At 48.0% G+C, this 21,263-nt stretch overlaps 1 long non-coding RNA gene across 2 annotated transcripts in view; it reads right to left on the reverse strand.

The window, feature by feature from the left end:
* Positions 1–8,802: 8,802 nt before the first annotated feature.
* LOC117284743 overlaps positions 8,803–21,263 on the reverse strand; it is a 34,176-nt gene continuing 21,715 nt past the window's right edge. Inside the window, exons 5-6 of one of the 2 annotated variants that reach the window (XR_004515843.1) lie at positions 10,654–10,825; positions 8,803–9,480 (exon numbers count right to left, since the gene is read on the reverse strand). This is a non-coding gene — a long non-coding RNA (uncharacterized LOC117284743). Of the gene's footprint in view, positions 10,826–21,263 lie in introns of both variants that reach the window. The other variant, XR_004515842.1, reaches the window with a different exon arrangement.

Consider the following 21,263-nt stretch of genomic DNA (forward strand, 5'->3'; position numbering starts at 1 on the left):
AAAGCTTCTGCCAGGGGCAAAGTAAGGAAGAGGGAAAGGATAGAAACCAGGACTGTCAGGCGCCGAAAGTCCTGAATCTAGAACTGAAGGCCCTCAGAGATGTGCGCATGCGCGTGCGCACATGGCCCACAACGGCAGAGACTAGGACCTTTAACAGGGTCATCTCCGGGTAAAATGGGGCCATGGAGGACTTCGATTTTCCTCTGTATCCTCGCTTTGCTCTCACCAGCTGTGTGATTTAAAGGAAATTATTAAGCCTCGCAGGGACTCAGTATCCTCGTCTGTAAAATGAAAGGCTAGGAGTTTTGCTCAGAGGCAGACTGAAAAACTAAATAAAATAATCAGCTTGGGTCATAATAGTACACGTCTCCATGTATCAGTGCCCAGCATGTGTGCTAACAGAGTCAAGAAGTGTAACAATTAGAATTCTTTCTCTATATTGCCTTGGCATTTTACAGAGGTATGGTTGTTTTTCAATTTTTCATTCAATGTCTTGTTTTTTTGTTTTCTTGAGGTGGGGGTCTCGCTTGTATCTCGCTTGTATTCACTATGTAGTCCAAGGAGGCCTTGAACTCTCCTCCTGCCTTCACCTCCTGAGTGCTGGGATTACAAACATGCACAGCTACACCGGCTTAAATGTCGTTTCAATTGAAAAAGTAAAATGTGCTTATGAAAAATTAAACAATTAAAGTCAGGCTAGTGTACACACCTACAAGCCCAGTCCTGGCAGAAGTGGGGGTTGCCAAGGGAGGAAGATCGTGAGTTCAAGAGCCATCTGGGCTGCACAGCAAAATCCTAACAACAACAATAAAAACAATTCCCAGAAAAAAAGATGAACTCCCCCCTTCCTCTTTAGAGGAAGCCCAGCCCCGCATTATCGCAGAGCTCAAGGCCTTCCTGCATTCCTTCAGGGACTGTTGGGCACACATGAACACAAGCTGTACATATGGATTTGCGATTGGCTTTTTTCACTTCGTTTCTTGAATAACATTCTATGTCATTCCATATCGGTCTTTCTAACTACCATGTAGTATTTCATGGCATGGTTGCGATGTACATATTTAACCGTCCCCTTCTGTTGGACATATCAATTATTTCCAATTGTTTGCCATAAAATTCGAAGGGCCATGAAAATCCCTAGCTACATATATCTGTCTGCTCATGTAGGTTTAAAAGAACAGTCTACTGGTAGAAATTCTGGGCTAAAGGCTATGAGCACATGTTCCTAGAAACAGCCTGCTTCTTCTCCCCTCTCCAGTGGTCCCTTTCACTTCTGCTGACATGGTGGGTGGAAAGCTGGCAGCCCCCCAGGTGCTAGTTATAAGTGCTGGGGACATCCACCTACCAACCCCATTATCCCGTAGTCCACTCTGGAGTTTGAGCTCAGGTTTGGGCTTTTTGGGTTTTGGGGGATTTTTGTAATATTTTGATTTTTTTTATCCACCCAGTATTTGTTTTCATGTAGGGTATGAGATTGGGCCCTAATTTTATGCTAGCATTGCTCACAAATAATTTTTAAGAAGCTATTTATAAAGAAACAACGGGGACTGGGGATGTAGCTCAGTGGCACCACGTTTGCCTGGCAAACACAAGGTCCTGAGCTCAATCCCTGGTACCAGAAGAAAAAAAAGAAAGAGGACTGGGGATTTAGTTTAGTGATTCTACCTCCTGCCTCACAAGTGCAAGGTCCTGAGTTCAATCCCTGGTACAAAAGAAAAAGAAAGAAGGAAAGAAAGAAAGATTCTACTCATACACACATGTACATGCACACAAAAGCTGTGTGTGTGAAGCAAACAGCTCCATCAGTACATGGACAGCAAAGTGCAGGGTGTCCCATCAAGCCAAGAGGCTCATGGGCCCCTCATCAAGTACTGTACCCATGAGGTCCCTGCAGGCTGGAGTAGGTCTCCCCAAAGCAGGTGTCAGCTGGGAAAGGGGGGCTCTGGCCATCTTCCAGCCCAGACTCCCACCTTCTGCCCTGCAGGTGGAGTACCAGCCATGAGGACCATAACTCTGGCTGCTCACTCTGTCCCTAGCCAGCATCCAGGCAGGGCAGCGAGCCCCACAACTAGACATGGGCTTGGCAGGGGGACCTGCTCCCTGGCCTACCATTTCAGGACACAGCCCGAGGGGCAGATAGACTCAGGCTCCTGGAATGCCGTCAGCTCCTACGAAATGCTGCTGCAAGCACCCAGATGCCCATCACAGAGGCTTAACACAATTACACAATTACGCGGGAGCGAGTGACTTCCTTCCAGTCTGAGTCAGGATGGAGAAGGCATTCAAACAAGGCCAGGCCTGGCTGAGGCCAGAGAGAAGCTGTTACCCAACCCAAGGAACTACTTTCCTTCCAGACCCTCCACCCTCTGCCTGGGCCACCCAAGCCCCGGGCAAGGGTTCCGAACAAAAGTCCACATCACACAAGGGTCTGAGCAAGGCCCAGGACCCAGGCAGGAAGGCCTGGCACCTGCCATCTGTGGGACCCCATGTGCCTTCACCTCATCTTTAAGGAGCCTCCTGACTGATGGGTATGTGCATAAAGTTAGCGGAGAGCTGGCTGTGGTGGCACTGTTGTAGTCAGCAGGATTGGGCAAGCGAATACATTAAATACAGAACACATAACTTATAAGGTTATTTTATGATAATTACCCAAAGAGTCAAACGCAAGGAGTGCAAGAGATTAACCGCACACTAGAAGCCCAAAACATTCAACTGAGGGCCTGGATCCCAGCAGTGTCCCACACAAGTCCAGCTAAAGGCTTAGAGTCCAAGACAATGTCCTCCTCGAGTCCAGCCAGTGGCCTGGAGCCCACGGCAATGTCTCATGCTTGTCGGTGTTGAGGATCTGCACCTGGAAGGCCCAAAGGCCGGTGGTGGAAGCCAGAAAACCTATGTCAGTGAGATGAAGGATTTGTGCCGCCAAGCTGAGGGATCCACATCAGAGCCAGGAAGTGATGCTCAAGGTAAAGATCAGAGCTCCCCTGATGAAAGCAGCAGCAGTTCCCAGCAACAGCGAGGTCCCGAGCTCCTCCTCCTCCAACGAGAACAGCCTAGTTTGCATCAGGAAAACCATCTGCAGCAAGCTTCTCCTAGAAAATCAACAGGCCAAGATTTTTCCCTCTAGTTCTCTTTTTATGGCTATTGGTAACAATCCTCAGGTGGATCCTCCACACCCAGACCACACTGATTCAGCTGGGTGTTACAAGTTGACCATTAGTCAATCCACTAGAGGCACCGTGCCTGTAATCCTAGCACTCTTGAAGGCTGAGGCAGGAGGATCCCAAGTTCAAGCCCAAACTGGGCAATGCAGTAACTTAGCAAGACTCAGCCTCAAAATCAAAAATTTTAAAAGCTGGGAGGTGGCTCAGTGTGAAGGTCCTGGGTTTGATTCCCAGTCACACACACACACACACGCACACACACACACACACACACACACACATGAAGACAAAATGTGTGAACTTTCAATCAGGACTTCAGTTTAGCTAACACATTCATGTTAATTAGATGGTTTCGGTAAGTTTCCAAGTGGGAGAAGTAAGAAGCAAGAGCCCACAGGCACAAAGACCTCATGTATCAGGGAAAAGACAATGAGCATGAGTGTGGGGAGAGGAGCAAGGACAGAGCAGATTGCCCTGGGTATGAGTTGACATCACCAACCCCCAAGAAAGAATTCCCAACAGGAACAGAATTGCCTCTCTCACCACAAACCCCTCTGCTGGCCCGCCCTACCTGCACCTCCCCTGAAGCCACCCCAATCCCTGGGATAGGCATGGCTGTCCATAGCCAAAACTGGCCTTGAGACCCTGAAGAGTCTAAAGGTCTCTCCTGGGTGCGCTGGTCCCCACCTCTGCTCTGGAGACCCAGAGAAGCCAACAGCCCTGGTCCCCAGAGCTTGGGCAGCTTCTGTAATAGGGGTGAGAGAGAAAATAAACATGCAAACAAACTAAAGTACCTGTAATTAAAGGCTGTGGACAGCAAGAAGATGACAGAAACTATGGAAGAATACAGGTTGGTCTCCTTTATCAGAAATGCTTGTAATGAATTTGGGTTTTTTTTTTTTCAGATTTTGGAATATTTGCAATTAGATATCTTGAGGATGGGACCTAAGTATAAATAGGAAATTCATTTATGGTTCAGATACACCTTATCCACATAGCCTGATGTTGATTTTTTTTCAGTCTGATGATAATTTTATATATTTTTAGTGTTCCTGCATTTTTGGTTGTTGCTGTTGTTTTGTTTTTTGTTTTTTGTTTGTGTGTGTGTGTGTGGTAATGGAGATTGAATCCAGAGTATTCACACTGAGTTGCTTCCCCAGCTCATTTTGTATTTTTTATTTTCTGACAGGGTCTTGCTAAGTTGCTGAGTTGTACAGGCTGTGCCCATAGACAACCTCAGGAGAAAGAAGCCAGATAGTGCTGTACAATTCCTGGTGTGGTAATGCTTGCCTGTAGCCTCAGCTGTTCAGGAAGCTGAGGCAGGAGGATCACTTGAGCCCGGAAGTGCAAGCCCAGTCTGAGCAACACAGCGAGATCCTGTCTCAAAACCATGAAAGCTGGCAGTATATATGATAATGGACATCTGAATAAGAATTGCCCCTGTGGGTGGGGGCACTGACTGGAAAGGGTACACAGTAGGGACCCTTCCGGAACACGATAAGTTCTCTATCTTTATCTAACAACAGAGTTGTAGGCATATGCAAGACTTTTTCCAGCTGCATGCTGGAACTACTGTATGTACTTCATACCTCAAAGAAAAAGGACAAATAAAAAAGGAAAGAAAGGGAGTATTGGAACCCAAAATGAACCTTTTTCTTTGCTGTTTTGATCAGTCCTGGATAGGGGCTGCACCCACTCTGCTAGGCTGTGCCAGGCCTGTTCCGCGATCCTTCTACAGCTAGCTGGCTTCCACTCGGTGGAAATGCAATTAGGGGAAGGCCATGTCTGTGGCCCAGATGCCACTGACAAGTGAGCAGGACGAACAACAGGGATCTGCAGGCCGCGGAGAGCAGAGGAGGCCCACCTGGGCAGAGCCAGGCCAGACAAACGTCCTCACACCACAGCAGCCTCTCTGCTGGAGCCCGGGAGGAAAGTCTGGGAGGTGAGAAGAGCCTCACAGGCGGAAGCTGTGGCTGCCCCCTCTCCAGCCACTCCCCTGGGGCAGCAACACAGGAGTGTTTAAACATAAATAAAGGGGAGCAGCGAAAGGAAAGGACATATAACAAAGGCAGAGGGAAAGGCAAACAAGACCCAGGCTGGAAACCAAGCTGCCTCTCTCTGCAGGCTAAAGCACTCCTGGATTCCAGCTCACAGCAGATGCTTGTGGCACATGTGTACGTGGGAGGAGGGAGGCCCGGGCGCCGGCCTAGTGCCCACCTGAGGCCACCTCAAACTTCCTCATTCTCCAACGCCACTTGTCCCACAAACTTCCACTTCCAAGTGGCTGCTGCAATTCCTGGGTCTCAGCCCCCTGCCATGCCTGCACAGCTCACCTAGATAGTAGGCAAGGAGACAAGGTGGGTAGAGAGCACACTACCAGCTTGTGGCGGCGCTCAGTATGTATCCATCCACCTCCTGCACTCATCCCTGGCAGAATGTCGCTCCTCAAACACGAATCCCCTAACATTTAAGATCTGCTTACCCACCCTTCTTGCACCATATTCAGGCCAAGCCTGGTTCTGAAGCCAGAGGATTTCTCAGGCAGAGAGATGCAGGAAGTTACTGGCCTGTAAGGGAACAGTCTGCCATGACCTCCAGCATGGGCCAGCAGGGTGCCATCAACACCTGCTCCATTTTGTCACCATACAGAGGAGCTATGCTCTACTGCTACAAGATGCTAAAAGCAGTTTCCAAGTTTGTCCACTGAATTGCAAGTAATACAAACCCAACTCAAATCAGCTGAGACAAAAGAAAAGGAAAGAGAAAAAGGAAAGAAGAAAGAAAGAAAGAAAAGGAATTTACTGATTCTAGTAATTAGAGAATCCAGGAAGAAGAATAGCTTCAGGCATAGCTGAATCCAGGAGATTGCACAGTTCCAAAACACTGCCTTCCTCCCTGGCTTGGCTCAATTTGACTTTGCAAACAGGCAGGCCTGTTAACCAGGTAACATCAGATTCCCAACCTCCCACCCTAGCAACCCACACAGAAAGAAAGAGTGTGTGCGCGCACGCGCGTACACACACACACACACACACACACACACACACACATACACTCATACTCCATTGGCTCAAGCAAAGATTCCCTGAAGAAGATTTTCATTGGTCTAGCCAGAATCACATGCCCCTCCCTTAACCAGTCACTGTAGGCAGAAGAGAACACTCTGATTGGCCAGACCAGAAAGGGCATGCTCCATCCCTGTTGCCAAAGGACAGTTAGGTGCCATGATTGACAGCCTCTCTGGCTACAGAAAAATGGGTGAAGAAAAAGGTCCCATGGGGTAGTGAATTGCCAAAGACCATGAAGTTGCTCAGACACAAAGCCAGAGCCTTAACCTCGTTGCTTTTTTCCCAAGCAGAGGCAGCCTATTATCAAATAAGACACTCCAGTACCGAGCTTCAAATTCAGCTAGGTACCCTGAGCCTCAGTGTCTTCTCTGTGTAACAAGGTGGATACCTGTCTACCAGGAGGGACAGAAGCAATGGGAAATGCTTGGCACCACACCCCCACAGTGCCCAGGGTGGTGCGACTGCCCTGTTCACCACCATCCAGCCTTTTTTCCAGCTTCCAACAGCTTAGTGGCAGCAGGGTGTGGGGAGTGTTTCCACAAAGTGTTGGAACCTTTCAAAAAGCACTTTAAAGAGGAAGAAGATTGTCTATTGCTGTGTAATAATTTACCTGAAGTTCTGCAGCTTAAAACAGCACATGTTTATCATTTTGCAGTTTCTGTGGTCAAGACTTTGGCAGCAGAGGGGCTTCTGAGCCAGAATCTCTCATGAGGGTGCCATCAAAGTGTCACCCGTGCTGTTACCATCTGAAGGCTCCCAAGGCTGCAGGATGCACTTCTGGGACAGTTCCCTCATGCAGCTGTGGGCAGGAGGCTCCGTCCTCACCACACGGGGCCTGCGACAAACCACGTCACCCCATGAAACTGACTTTCCTCCTGAGGGGACAGCATCAAGGAACACAGGGACATACCTTTCAAAGCACAGCAGCATCTCATCGAGGGTGGAGTTTTTCACCAGCTGCTTCCTCTCCTCACGTCTATCAGGCCAGCTGTGCTTCCCAACCCCTGTGTCCTCTGGCACGGGTCACAGGAATGGGGGAAACAAGTTTCTGAAGGAGAATCTGGCTTGCCTCAGAAATGGCCCCACAGGGCCAGGGATGGTGGCACCTACTTGTAACCTCTGCACTCCAGGAGGTTGAGGCAGGATTGCAAGTTTGAGCCCAGGCTGGGCAATTTAGAGACTTAGTGAACTCTGTCTTGAAATAAAAATTAAAGAAAGGCTGGGGACGCAAGACAGGGTGAAGACCCTGGGTTCAATCCGTACTACCACCCCCAAAAAAGTGATAACATAGAAGAAATGAGGAGAGCAGTGTGGCCACAAGACATGGGTGAGCCCAGGTCCAGGAGCACTAAGTGCTGTCACTGCAGGACCTCAGCTGTCTAATAACCCAGGGCACATTGTGACAGCACTTTCCTCCACTGCACATCTGGGTGTTCCCTGCTTTCAGCCACCTTGGTTGTGCTCCCCAAGGACAAAGGCAGTTAAAGCATTAGTGGCCGCAGTGGGGCCCACCAGGGCTGGGCTCAGACTGAACAGTTCATGCCAGGGCAGACCCCAAAGGGCTGTCAACTTGTGGTGCCCGGGAGCTCCAAAGGCAGGCACCTGGCAGAACACCAGACCCGGAGGCCCACGCCCTCCTCTGGGTGCCCTTCCGGAAAAGAGGAGCCTCCAGTCCACATGACCAACCCTCACTTCACCCACAGTGCGCCCCTGAGTGAGGAGAAGCACAAGCTGGGGACAGTCGTTCCCACGTGTCCTGCAATGGAAGCCCACGAACCAGAGAGCCATTGCTGGGACCAGGTGCTCTGGGGCATCTCCTCGTCCTGACCTCCCAAATATCCTCTTGGAAGCTGGCATTGGCTGCATTGTCCAGAGCAAGAGAATGGGGCTCAGAGACGAGTAACTTTCCTCAAATCACATGGGAAGTAGCCAAGCCAGGCATTCAAGCCAGTGTCTCTTGCACTAGACTTGTATATTCTAAATATTTGCAGCATATTACTTAGTGTAGAACATCTTAAACTGTGTCACCCAAGGGCCCTAACAGGCTCAGGGAGGTCTTAGGTCCAGAGGTCAAAGCAGCACCTCAGTAAGATGGATGTTTCTCTGGCCTTCCATGCTTGGTATTGACATTCATACTCATGTGCATTCCATTCCATCAGAGGGCTCTGTGTTTGTTTTAATATAAAAGCAACAGTGAGCCAGGCACGGTGGCCCACATCTGTAATCCTAGCATTCCGGGAGGCTGAGGCAGGAGGACCCCAAATTCAAGTCCAACCTAGGCAACTTAGCAAGACCCTGTCTCAAAATTTTTAAAAAGGGGGTGGATATGTAACTCAGTGAGAAGGTCGGGTTTACTTCCCAGGACAGGGAAAAAAAAAAAACCAAAAAAACAGTAACAATCACTTAAAGTCAAATACAATTGAGCTCAGTGTGGTGGCACATGCTTGTAGTCTCAGCACTTGGTTGGAAGGCTGAGGCAGGAGGATAGCCATGAGTTCGAGGCTAGCCTGACTACATAGCAAGACCCCGTCTTAAAAAAAAAAAAAGTCAAATATAATCAATGCTGTAGGAAGTACCACCATAGTGGATTCAAGCACCCTGACCCTGGGCAGAGACTTCAGGGAACAAGGCCCTGGTCCTAACCACAAACAGCACTCCCGGTGGGTGGGTAGCTGCACCTCTGTCCCCATGTCCCTAGTCTTGCTCGTCCAGGCACACCTTATTCTCTTTTGTCATTGTCCCCAATCCCAGCAGCTCTAACCTGAGCAGGAAGTGGGGAGCAGGATCTGCAAGGGGGAGACCACCTCTTCCTCCCTCCTGCTGCACTCACCCCCCGTCCTCTTCCTATCTGCCTCCCCACGCCACATGGGCCCAGAACAGAACTTCGCACAGTCTGCGACTTGAGTGGTTACAGCTGCCACAGGCTCCCAAGAAGAAAGGGTTAAAAACATCTTTCATCTCTCAGTAGGGCTTTATATAGACCTCTTGTGACTCTGAATGGTTCTGACTTTATATATAGCGCACTCTGTGCAGAGGGAGAAGACACCATAGTTAGGGAACAAAAGCAGCCCCACGCTAATGACCTGTGCTCATTTGTAAGGACGGCGGACTGCATCTCCGAGGGCCAGGCATTCGGTGACATTTGCCATGTTGAGGGCCTGCATGGAGAATTCCACCATAAACAGCAGAGATGCGAACCCAAGGAGGTAAGAACACACATAAATTGAAGCTGCTCCTCCTGTTTATTGTTCCTGGAGAAGAGAAAAATTGCACGTTTCCCGTTGGATGTTTTCACATGTAACCAAACCTTAAAATGTCAACTTCTGCAAGGTGTTTGACCTAAAAATAGCATAATTTCTGTGTCATTTGCAAAGCTGTTTAAAATGACAGGCTTAAGCCTGATTTTTCACACATATATCTAGGATGACAAGCCAAAGTTGCATTATTTAGGGGCAGAAACATCTAGGCCTCCATTTTTACTGAAATGGACTTCTGTGGCTTCTCATACGTGAAAACTGCTCCAATTCCACCCCCACCATGGTCTTCTCTTTGTCTCTTGATGATTAAGGGAAATAGGAAAAAAGAAATCAAAGACCAAGGATTGGTTAGGGAGCCAGCAGTATCATCCTGGGATCCACCCACCTTTGCATGGGAGATCGACCAGCCCCTGCTCGCTTTGGGGCGTTGTCTTTCCAGCCAGGCTGACCTGGAGGGAAGGAGGATGTCACACGCACCCCGGCAGGCAGGCAGCCAGGCAGGCCGCCAGAAGCTCGCGGTTTGTTTAGACAGCGCAGGTCACTCCTGTCCACACCCCGAGCTGACGGGGCTTTATAAACACAGAGCACGGAATGCAGTCTATGAAGTGCTCAGGTCATAGATCAGCACTGCAGAAGGGTAGGCCACTATGCACATGGCCAGGTGTCAGCCCCGGGCAGCCACATTTGTCCGGCCGCAAGGAGGTGCCCCACCCAGAGCAGTATGCTAGGCAGGGATCTGCTGGGCCCTTCTTAGCCACCTCCACAAAGGCTGGGAGCACCAGACTGGAAGGCAGGAGACGAGTTTGACTTTTACTACTGCTGATGACTGACCTTGTGACATGCAGCAGATCACGTAACCTTTCCAAGCTGTCATGTTCCACATTCAAGGCTAAGAAAGCTCCCAAAATCTGAGCATCTTGGTGAGTCCTTAATTCAAATTCACATTTATTAACTGTGTGCATAAATGAATTGAATGGCCTGAAATAAGGGGCTTGACCCTGCACTACCTCTGCCTGGCACCCAGCCACACCCTGGAATTGCTTCTGTCCCTCTGCCCCTTCCTAGGGCCTCTCAGCCCAGAGAAAGTAAAGCCTTTTTCACCGCTTCCTGCAAACGAGAATCCAGCCACATCTGAACTGCTGCAGGCAGGCAACCCGAAGCATTTACCTAAGAAGATGCTTGTCACCAGCTCACAACTCTGTCATTCATGCCACCGCCCTCGGCTTCCTTCTCCGGAGCCCCAGGGAGCCCCGGGCACAAGCTGTAGCGCAACTGGAGTGAAGAAACAAACGGGCCGCCTCTCCCTCCTCGCACTTCACCGGTGGGTTTGTTTCAAAGCCTGTGGGTGTATTTCAATGAGAACAACATGAAAACATGGGCGGATTCTTTTCTCTCTAAAAGAAAAAATGTGGAACAATAAACCGAAGTAATAACACAGCAAAATGTGGACATCTGCTCCCCGCCCTGAACGACTCCCCACTTCGTTTCTCCCCGAGCCCCGTCACACCCCCCTACACAAGGCACAGATTGCCAAAGTCAAAATTAATTCACCTACATTGACTGAGCATTGCAACCTGCTGCTGTGTTGCTGGCTACTGAACTTGTTCATTCATTAAGCTAAAATTCGGTGCGTCCTTTCTAGGTGCCAGGCACTGCGAAGGCTTCTTTTGAATGAGTCTTTTAGGAATCCTGCGGTCTAATGGGGGTACTGAGACAGCCCATTAATAACTGTGATACAGGAAGAAACCAGGCGAGGCATAAATGCAGGAAGTGCTGGGAAAGGAAAAAAAAAAAAAAAAGCAGTTGGCTGGATGTAATAGTCAGGAAGGCTTCAGGAAGTTCGTGGCCTTTTGCCTGGGCACTGAGGTCTGGATGAGCCTGCACAGCATAGGTGAAAAGAAAGGCATCCTGGGTAGAGGACACTGAGGAATTAAGGGCAAAGGCCAGAGGCAGAGGTCCCAGCATGAGTGAGTGGCAGCAATAGATGAGCCTGGCAAAGGAGACAGGAATAGGTCCCAGGCGGTGGAGAAAAGCAGACCAAGGAGAGTGGAGATGACTCAGTGGGTAGAAGAGAACTGCAGAAGGATCCTTCACCAGGGAGTGTGAACCGGTCATTTTTCTCCTCTGACATCCAACCCCTGCCCTTCTTTGGCAGGCCTGGGTACAGCCGGGAGCTACATTTCCCAGGTGTCTTTGCAAGTGGCCTCTCTCAAGGTTGGCCAATGGGAGATGTTGGTGGGAGACCAATAGATAAGCCGAGGGACAGACCAGAGCATTTCTTTCCCACTCTGCCTTGGTTCACATCTCCAGCATCAGTTGCTTCTCCTGCATCTTCTCTGTGGCTCCAGTCCTCTCAGCCCTAGGGGTACTGGCTACTATTGGTACCCTCTGACTGTCCTCAATGTCCCTCATTTGGCTTTTCAGCAACTCCAGCATCTGGGAAGCCAGTTTCTAGAATTAAATTCCCTATGCTTAAATTCCTCAAGTAGTTTCTGTTTTCTTTGCTAGACCTTCACTAACGCAGCGTAATTGGGTCCAATTTGGTTTCAGAAAGTTCACACTGGCTGCAGAGGAGAGGAAGGCCTGAAGCAGGGGACGGCATGGAAACAGATGAAGGTCACAGAGCCCTAGGTGAGGTGGTCCAGCAGGACTGCACCTGGGGTCAGGATGGGGCATCAGAGGGTATACCAGAAATCAACAGTGGAGGGGATAGCAGGGAACAAACTGCACAGGACAGAAGCTGCTAAGCTGGACTTTTCTCTGTTCTTTTCCTCCCTTTTTATTGCTTTTCTCCTTCTTTAATCCTGGCACTCAGCTGTCAGGTTTTTTCTTATTGATTTTGGATTATGGATATTGGAGGCGGAAGCTCTAAAGGGAGAGAGCACCGGGAGATAGGACAGGAGGCAGAGGACAGCTTGGGGCCAGTGGGAGGGGCTGAGTCCTGGGCACTGGCCAGAGGGTAAATGGGGAGGGAACTTGGGGATGGGGAGAAGAGTCCCAAGGGGTAGCAGCAGCCAAGGAGAGGAGGTGAAGAGAGCAGGGCTGTCAGGGGTCTCCAGGAAGCAGTGTTAGGAGCTCAATGGAGGGATGGGTCATACTGGCATGATCACAGTGTGGGGACAGTGAACACAGAGAGATCTTAGACAAGAAATCTGGCAGAAAGGAAAGACAGGCAAGACTTGCCCAGGAACGAAGTAGATTGGAGCCTATGGAAAGGGGTCCAATAGAGAGCAAGGGCCCAAAAGGACAAGGGTGAGAGCATTCATTCGTTTATTCATCCCCTCCATGTTGTTTACCCAGTGGCTCTGTGTACCACAAAGTATTGTTTTTGTATCGTTTATTTGTTTGGCTGGTTGGTTTTTTTGTTTTGTTTTGTTTTTTTGGTACCAGGGATCGATCGAACTCGGGTCCTTGCACTTGCGAAGCAGGCACTAGAACCACTGAGCTAAATCCCCAGGCCCCCACAAAGTACTGTTTTGAGCTCTGGGAGTGCAGTAGTGAGTGAGAAATGAAAAGTTCCAGCCCAGGTAGAGCTTCCAGAGGAATAAAGAAAGATAGATGACATACAAAAGCATCAAAGATGCGGTACCGCCAAAACTGGAAACCCACAGTACTTGTGTAAACCGTGGATGATTTTAGATGTGATGTTATTTTGATGATGTTTTAAATTTTAAAGTCAAATTCTATTCGGATCAGAACTTTTATCAATATGTTGAGCTTTTGTTTCTTGAAACTAGTTTGTCATAACATATCATGCATAATCACAGCATTTATTTTGTAGGACTATTGTGAATGTGTAGCCTTATGTTTACTGCTAAGGGAACAATTATTTATAAAATAATATTAAATCCAGCATTAGCTGCCTATTTCAGATACTTAATACTTGCAGAGACCCATGTTACATTTTGAAGTTTTTGTTTTGTTTTTGCTTTTAAAGAATCACCCTCATTGTTGAAAGTAAATGTACTCTTAGGGTGTGAATATTAGTTCCAATAAAGCATGTGGTTATATTAAGGTGGTGGTAGCGGGAAGAGAATCTTGATTCCATTGGGAATCTTAGATTTTCTTAAATTTATTGGGAAAATAGTTTTTCCTGTACTGCTGGAGTTTCTTTTTGGTAAACAGTATCTTTCTAAAAGAAAAAGCATGAAGGAGAAATTGAATTGTGTATACAGTATGTCCTCAGATGACCAGCACTGTATTCGTGAATACTGTGCATCTTACAGTCAACAGTGTAGAAGCTGTTCATTTTTCAATCTGAAGTAAAATACTTTCAAGAACTTTAAAAAGAATAAAAACAGATACGGTACTGCAAGTGATAGTAATGGCTGCTGAGGGGAGATATGAAAGGAATAAGAATGCAGTGGGGCTGTGACTTAAGCAGGATAGCTGTGAGCCGGGTACAGTGGCACACACGCAGTGCTTGTAATTCCAGTTATACAGCAGGCTGAAGCAGGAGGATCGCTTGAGCTCACGAGTTCAGGGCCAGTCTGGGAAACACAGCAAGATCCCTTCTCAAAAAAAAAATTATTTTTGATAAATAAATAAATAGGGTGGTTGGGGAAATGACTCAGGAAGGGAGGTGAGCCATCTGAGGACTGGGAGCTCCAGTGGTGGGCTACCTTCCTGTGGGAACCACTGCCCCAGAGGCCCAACTAGGACATGAATATAAGGAGAGGTGCGCCTTCCCTGAGAGCAGGTGGGTGGTGACAAGGCAGAGGATAGCTTCAGGCCAAGGCCATGTCTGAAGCTGGAGTGTGCAAAGGCACTGAGATTTGTAAGTATCTGGGCAGCGTTCCCACCCCCATGACAGGGCCCTGAGTCTCCCACCCACAATTCTGTGGAATCAAGTATTTATGAGCCTCTTGAAGACCTCCCCTTTCTCTCCAAGCACAGGCTTTACCTTCCACCCTCTGCTGTCTTCTTGAAGAGGTGGTAACTATGAGCCCACTGAACTCCTCTGCTCCCAGAAGCCCTTACACTGAGGCCTGCCCCCACACTGCCCTGGGGGTCTCCAGTTCTCCCATTGGTTGTCCAAGAGGCAGCCTGCAATGGGGTCAATCGAGCCACTCTTCCTCCAACACCCACCCACCCACCAACCTATAATGTTGATTATAGGGTTCAACATTCCTGTTACACCCCTTACTTCTGAGATGGATACCTCTGGGAAGGCCCTAGGTATGGCTTCTACAAACCTCCAACCATTAATGGAACCCAGAGAACTATGGCCATTCACTTTATGGTGCCTTGGATGGCCATGTTTCACTACAGAGCCACAAACTAACCTCATCCTCCATCTTTCAGAGTTCCCCTGAGAGTATATATGGCTGTGCTCAAGTACACAAACCTCCTGGATCTCTCCAGAAGTGGCTTTTCACAGCTGAGACAACCATTTCCCCTCAAAACTCTGAGAACAGTAACAATGGGGGAGAGGTCAACAGCCCTAATGGTGGCCATGTTGAAACTAGCAGCCATGTTAGAACTGGTGGCCCTTTCGAAAAAGGTCCATTCCAAAAAAGACATTGAGATCTCGTCACTGAGGACACAGAACTTTTTGTAGAAATGCTGTAGTCACTCTGTCCTCACAACCCTAAACTCTCCATCTCAGGGAGCCTGGGTGGATTCAGCTGGGTGCAAAAGGCGCTGCCTTTAGTTCTTTCCGAAATCCCTCAAAATAATAAAGTTTAGTCTCCCTGCTTGACTTATGAAAATCAACACTTTTGTACTCTACACAAAGTCGAATGTTAAAAATAATAGCTTTTGTGTTGGAGTATACGCTTTCAATATTCATTTTCCACGCTCCAGGATAAAATATACGACCATTAAGTCACTACAATAAGTTGAAAAACAAGATTACAGCTTTCACATCTTATGTGAGTTGCTAATAATCTTGCTGTTATCCTAACATTATGGTCAAAAGATATTGCTTTTAAAGTTATTGGGATGCTATGTGCCTGACATGATAGTTTTTTGAAAACCTACAGCAAGGGAAGATGGAGAAAGGGAAGGGTATGATTTTATTAGGGGGGTTACTTTTTTTAACTATGGAGAATTTCAGGCATATGCAAAAATCCAGAGAATAGTATAAAAAAATACTGGGTCCCTAACACTAGCTTTAAGAACCAGTAATCCCCACCCCCTTTAAGTGAGGCTTTGTAGGGCCAGGGATTTAGCTCAGTGGTTCTGCTACCTGCCTCCCAAGCATAAGGTCCTGAGTTCAATCCCCAGTACCAAAAACAAAAACAAATAAGTGAGGCTTTTTAACAAGCCCCAGACACCCCAATACTTTCTTTGGTTAATAATGTTGAGGATTATTGTGGACAGGGAAGACCTTTTTCTTTTCTTTCTTTTTTTTTCAGAGTAGCCACATGTTTTTTTGGGGAGCAAAACATTTATTGGTACATTTTAGATATACATAATGATAACATTAATCGTGGGGAATTTATACTTGTACGTGATATATCTTGCTGCTTCTTTTTTTTCCATTCACTGCCCTTCCCTTCCATTCCTCTTCCTGTCCTTATTTATAAAAAGCTTTGTTTCCGTTTTTTCTTTCTATTCTCTCTTTTTTTTTCTTGTCCCTTAGGAAAGACCTTTTTCTAACACCCCACCCCACCCCCCGCCCCAGTAAACTGGGAGTGAACTCCATTGGGGTCAGTCCCCAGGAGGCTGGGACGCTGGTTTCCAGACCCGGCTGCCTGGCTGCCCGAAGACAAGGCAAGTCTGCAAGCTAATGAGCGCCCGCTCCAGAGGAGCTCAGCAGAGGCCGCACAAGGCCTCCCTGCCAGCGCCCCCCCTCGGTCCCTATCGCCCACGGGGAAGACACTTCATCTGCAGGAAATGACCTTTTGGAAAAAGCTCATATGAGTCCGTCATTTCATTTCAGCTTAAAAATTATTCATGGGGCTTTCTGTGGCTCCCAGGAGCAAGACCAGATTGGCGTTTTGTGCTCCAGCTCTGAGAGTCTGTTCCCAGAGGAACCCTGCACCCCCACCTCGCCCCTCAGCCCCTAAGTACCTCCCTGCCCCTGACACACACCCAGCAGGAATTTCTGGCCTCAGCTGGGTCCTCTGTGCCAGGTCCTGGGGCCTGCACACCTCCCGGCCTCTGCATCTGGGGTACACAAATCTCCTGCCATTGTCTGGTCCACTACCTGCTGGCCCTTCTGAGCTTGGCTCCTGCGACCTGCCCTAGAAGCCTCCGCCCAGCTCCCATAAAAGTCATGCCGGAGCGCTCTGCGTTGCTTAGCACCAAATCCTCTTTATTTTTCCAATGATTATTTACTAAGCACCTACTCTGTCCCAGGTACTAGTCTGACCACTGGTAATACGAGAGCCTACAGAGAAAATCCAAAGGAGTATGTGCCCACTCAGAACTTCTGCACCCGAGCAGGGGGAAATCTAAGCTGGAATAAAATAATTAACTTCATGTTCCAACAAATGCTACAACGAAGATAAAATGAACAACCCAGTAAAAATGGAGGGAGGAGCTACTGGTTTAGACAGTGTGGCCAGGGAAGGTTGCCTATAGGAGAGTGACGTTTAACTTGTACAGCACTTTTTTTATTATTTATTATTTTTTATTTTTTGGTACCGGGATCAAACTCAGGACCTTGTGCTTTCGAGGCAGGCGTCAGCAGCACTGAGCTAAATCCCCAGCCCTAGCGTTTTTTTGTTATTTTTTTTTTTAATTGCCGCAGGCTTTTTAAATGGAGCTGAAGCCTGATCACACCACACCCTAAGCTCACCCTACGGCTTTTCAGTTACTTCAGCTAATTTCCAGTTACTGTAATTTACTACAGTCAGCTGTTATGTCCTCTGTCGTTTAGCCAGGGTGAGCTAAATTTTTCTACTACAAGTAGTTGAAACCATGCTAATTGGGACAGAAGGCTGAGAAGGCAAAGGCCTCAAGGAGGTATGCAAAATGCAATAAAATACACATAGGATGAGAAGAAATGAGAAGTCTTAGGCAGAGGCAGATAGGCAGGAGACTCTTGGTTTGTTCTAAGCCCACAGTGAGAGAAAGGCGTTTGTTTGAATTAACTAGTGCCTTGCCCCCTCTCCCTCCCTCTGTGGACAGAGTTTACACTGTTGGGCTGTATTGCTGGACCACATGGCCTGGCCTGGCCAATGACGCGTCAACAGACTGAACTATGCTGGCACGGCTGACTTGGCCTCTGGTGTTTGTGCCACCACCATAAGAAGGTGGCCTGGATAGCTCAAAGGTCCAGAAAGGATGACAGACACAGGGAGCAGCACTAGCCCGAGCCCGCAGCTCAAAGCCAGACCTCACCAGCCAGCAGATACGTGCTGGTGAATACATCGTGGTGTCCCTGTCACAGCTGTGGGGTGGTTTATCACCCAGGGGAATGACAGCTGGCTAGCACACAGGCAAGAGGACGGTTCATATGAGTGGTAGAGTCGGATATGGTGGCACATGCCTGTAATCCCAGCACTATGGCAAGCTGAGGCCAAAAGATGATAGCAAGTTCAAGGCCAGCATGAGCAACTTAGCGAGATTCTGCCTCAAAATAGTCTTAAAGCAGGCTGGGGTGTAGCTCAGGGGTATAGCACTTACCTAACATGAGCAAGGCCCTGTGTTCCATCCCCAGTATCACAAAAAAAGAGGAGGGGGAGGGGAGGAGAAGGGAGGGGACAGGTACTAGGGGTTAGGACTCCAACCTATAGATTTTAGAGGGGCACAATTCAGAGAGCAGGTTTGTGATCATGACAAGAATGCCAATTATAGTAATGAGGAAAAATCTCTCTGCTACTCAGGAGTCTCACGCCAAACATCTCTGTCCCTTCAGACACTGGTTTCCACCACTGAGCTGATGTGACGAGTTCTCTATACCCCAGAAGCAGGCAGTATAGAAAGGATTTGGCATCAGGCAGTCCTGCACTTAAACCCTCACTCTGCGACTAACTAGCTGCCTGACCTTGTTTGTGTGACCCTTCTGAGCCTCAGTTTGCTCATCTGTGAACTACAGCTACAAATACTATCCTTTTGGAATGGAATCATGAGTGTCATCTAGACATACAAATGCTACATTATTAGCATTTGGACAGTTACAGAAAACCCAACAAACTATGCGCTTAAACGGGTTAGAGAACTGTTTGCCTCCCAAAAAAGAATCGAAGAGAATTGCTTTCTAGGACTAGTATGGCAACTCAACAATATCCTTTTCTCTCTCTCTCTCTCCCCTAGCATCTTCAACATGTTGCTTTCATCCTCATAATCACAATATAGCCGGAGCCCCTCCAGGCATCAAGTCTGCATTCCAGACAGAAAGATGGAAGGAGGATAAAGGGCTAAAATGGCTCGTCAGTTGAGATAACTCTTTGTCAAAAACTTTCTCAAAAACCCTGCCCTCGGGCTGGGGCTGTAACTGAACTGTACAGCACTTGCCTAGTGTGTGTGAAGATCTTGGGTTCAATCCACAGGACTGCCAAAATAATTAATAAGTTAAAAAAAAACTGCCCTGCAGCTTCTTCCCCTTACATCCAGTTGGCCAGATCTGGGTCACATGGGCACCCCCAACTACAAGGGAGTCTGGGTGGTCACAAGCTTGTGCGTTTGCAGCCTGTCTATAATAGAAAACGGGAGAAGGTAGTGCGTAGAGCCAGTCCACAGTGACTGCCTGTCAGACAGGTTAAAATGCAAGCACTGTACCAATACAGACAGGGCTTCGTAGCGTTCTGCCCTGGAGCTCCAGCTCCAGCCCAGAAGTTTATTTTGTAGAAGGAAATATCCGGGGCAAAGTTAGGACCCCAGGGGTCCCCAGCCCTCTGAGCCGCTGTGACAGCTCCAGCCCCAGAGGGATTTCCCCTCCCCAGAGAGACTGCAGTTGGAGATCCCAGTGTGCACACCTCCACCTGTCCTTCAAACCTCGGTCAGCTGCAGAGATTGTGGATGCGACAAGGGACATTGTGTAACTCTATCCCAGAGCTCAGGGATGCCATCCAAAATCTGCAACTGCTGGCCAAGAGCCAGGGACACTCAAAAGTGCTGGGCTGTGCCAAAAGGGGCCCAAGTGACAGAGAAGTAGCCGGCTTCTGTGAACATCCTTCCAGACCTCCTCTGTGGCTGACCTGACATCTTAGCTCACAGAAAGGGACAACCTCAACCTCCAACCAGAGGCTTTGGACTCTCAGAACATGACTTCCCAATACCTCCCTCTTTCCTGTCCTAGGGCTTGAACTCAGGGTCTTCACCCTAAGCTACATCCCCAGCTCTTTTCTTTTATTTTCTATTTTGAAACAGGATCTTGGAAAGTAAATAAGTTACCCAGGCTGGGTTCAACCTTTCAATCCTCCTGCCTCAGTCTCCCAGAGTGCTGGGATTATAGGTATGTACCACCATGCCCAGCTCAGGCCCACCTTTTTTTTTTTTATAAGATTCAACGTGTTATCTTGCTTGCTGTACTTCTACTACCCAGTAAAACAATACGTAAGGGGCCTTGGGGATGTGGCCCAGTCTCAGGGCACTTGCCCAGGATGGCAAGCCATGGGTTCCATACCCAGTGGGGGAAGGGGTTTAAGCAAGTAGGAATTCTAGAAGGCTTAGTCATGACATTTTAATCACCACAGCACCTCTATGGACACAGAAAACAGCTATATTTCTACATGCAAGACATAATATTTATTCGGCCTCCTATATGGACAGACTGCGTGGCCCAGATATGGGTTTAAAGACACCTTAGTGGAACCGGACAGCCTGGGCATTACAGGAGTCCCAGGAGGGGCAGGACTGACAGAGAAGTCTTATGAGACAGACTTACTCCCAGAGAAAAGGCAGTTGGGGTCAAGATGTAGAAATGGCCTCCAAAAACCCCCTCGGGAGAGGTGTGAGATGACACTTAATATGTCGATAAAGGTCAGAGACCAAATAATGAGTCTGTGGCCTGCTGTGTTTCGTGCCACTTGATAAATGAACACTCCCCTTCTCGAAATGTTCCACCCCCAGCCCATGTCTTACACTTTTCCAGATGGCAGGGCAGCCTAGAGAAAGACAGCTCTTCAGAACTGTGGGCTTTTGAGGCAGTGACTCTGGGAAAGCCAGCTGATCAGCCACTGCCACCTGCACCATGTGTCCTGGCAGATAGGGTTGCCTTTGCTGCCCTCCTGTCTAAACTGAGACTTTTGCTGGGCCTACACCAGCAGGGTCTCTCCACCCTGCCTCAGGGCCTTTGTACAGCCCTCCCCTTCCCCATGGTGCTCAGCTAGTTAACCCCTTCTGGTCTTCCCCATCCTGATTCAGATGAGGCTCCTGCTGGACAGACTTCTCAGGCACCTCAGACTGACATCTCAGCCCAAGTCAGGGCCGATCCCAGTGTGAAGGCCCTGGGAAGAATGACCTGGTGACTGTCTCCCAATCAACACACCCTACCTCGTAGGTGTTCCATTATACATTTGTTGAGGGGCTAAAGGTACAAATTAAAAAATGCAATTATGTTTCCCTAATTTAAAAAAGTACTATGTTCTTTTAGAAAATATTTTTTAAAAGAAAATGAAATCAACTATATTCCCACAGATAAACACTGATAAAATTTTATATCTTGCTTTTCAGTCTTTCCTTGTAGTTTTTGTTTTATAAAACAAATTCTATTGAATATACAATACACAGCATTATAGAACAATTATTTCTCAAAAATATGACTGTACTGGTTCCCTCTATTCTTTTTTGTCACTTTTTTTTCCTGATTTAACAATAGCATGTGGCCACTGTAGAAAATTTGGAAAATTACAAAAAAAAAAAAAAAAAAAAAAAAAAAAAAA

Source organism: Fukomys damarensis, unplaced genomic scaffold, assembly GCF_012274545.1.
Source record: "Fukomys damarensis isolate Sample0158 unplaced genomic scaffold, DMR_v1.0_HiC HiC_scaffold_39, whole genome shotgun sequence".
In the NCBI taxonomy this organism is placed as follows: Eukaryota; Metazoa; Chordata; class Mammalia; order Rodentia; family Bathyergidae; genus Fukomys; species Fukomys damarensis.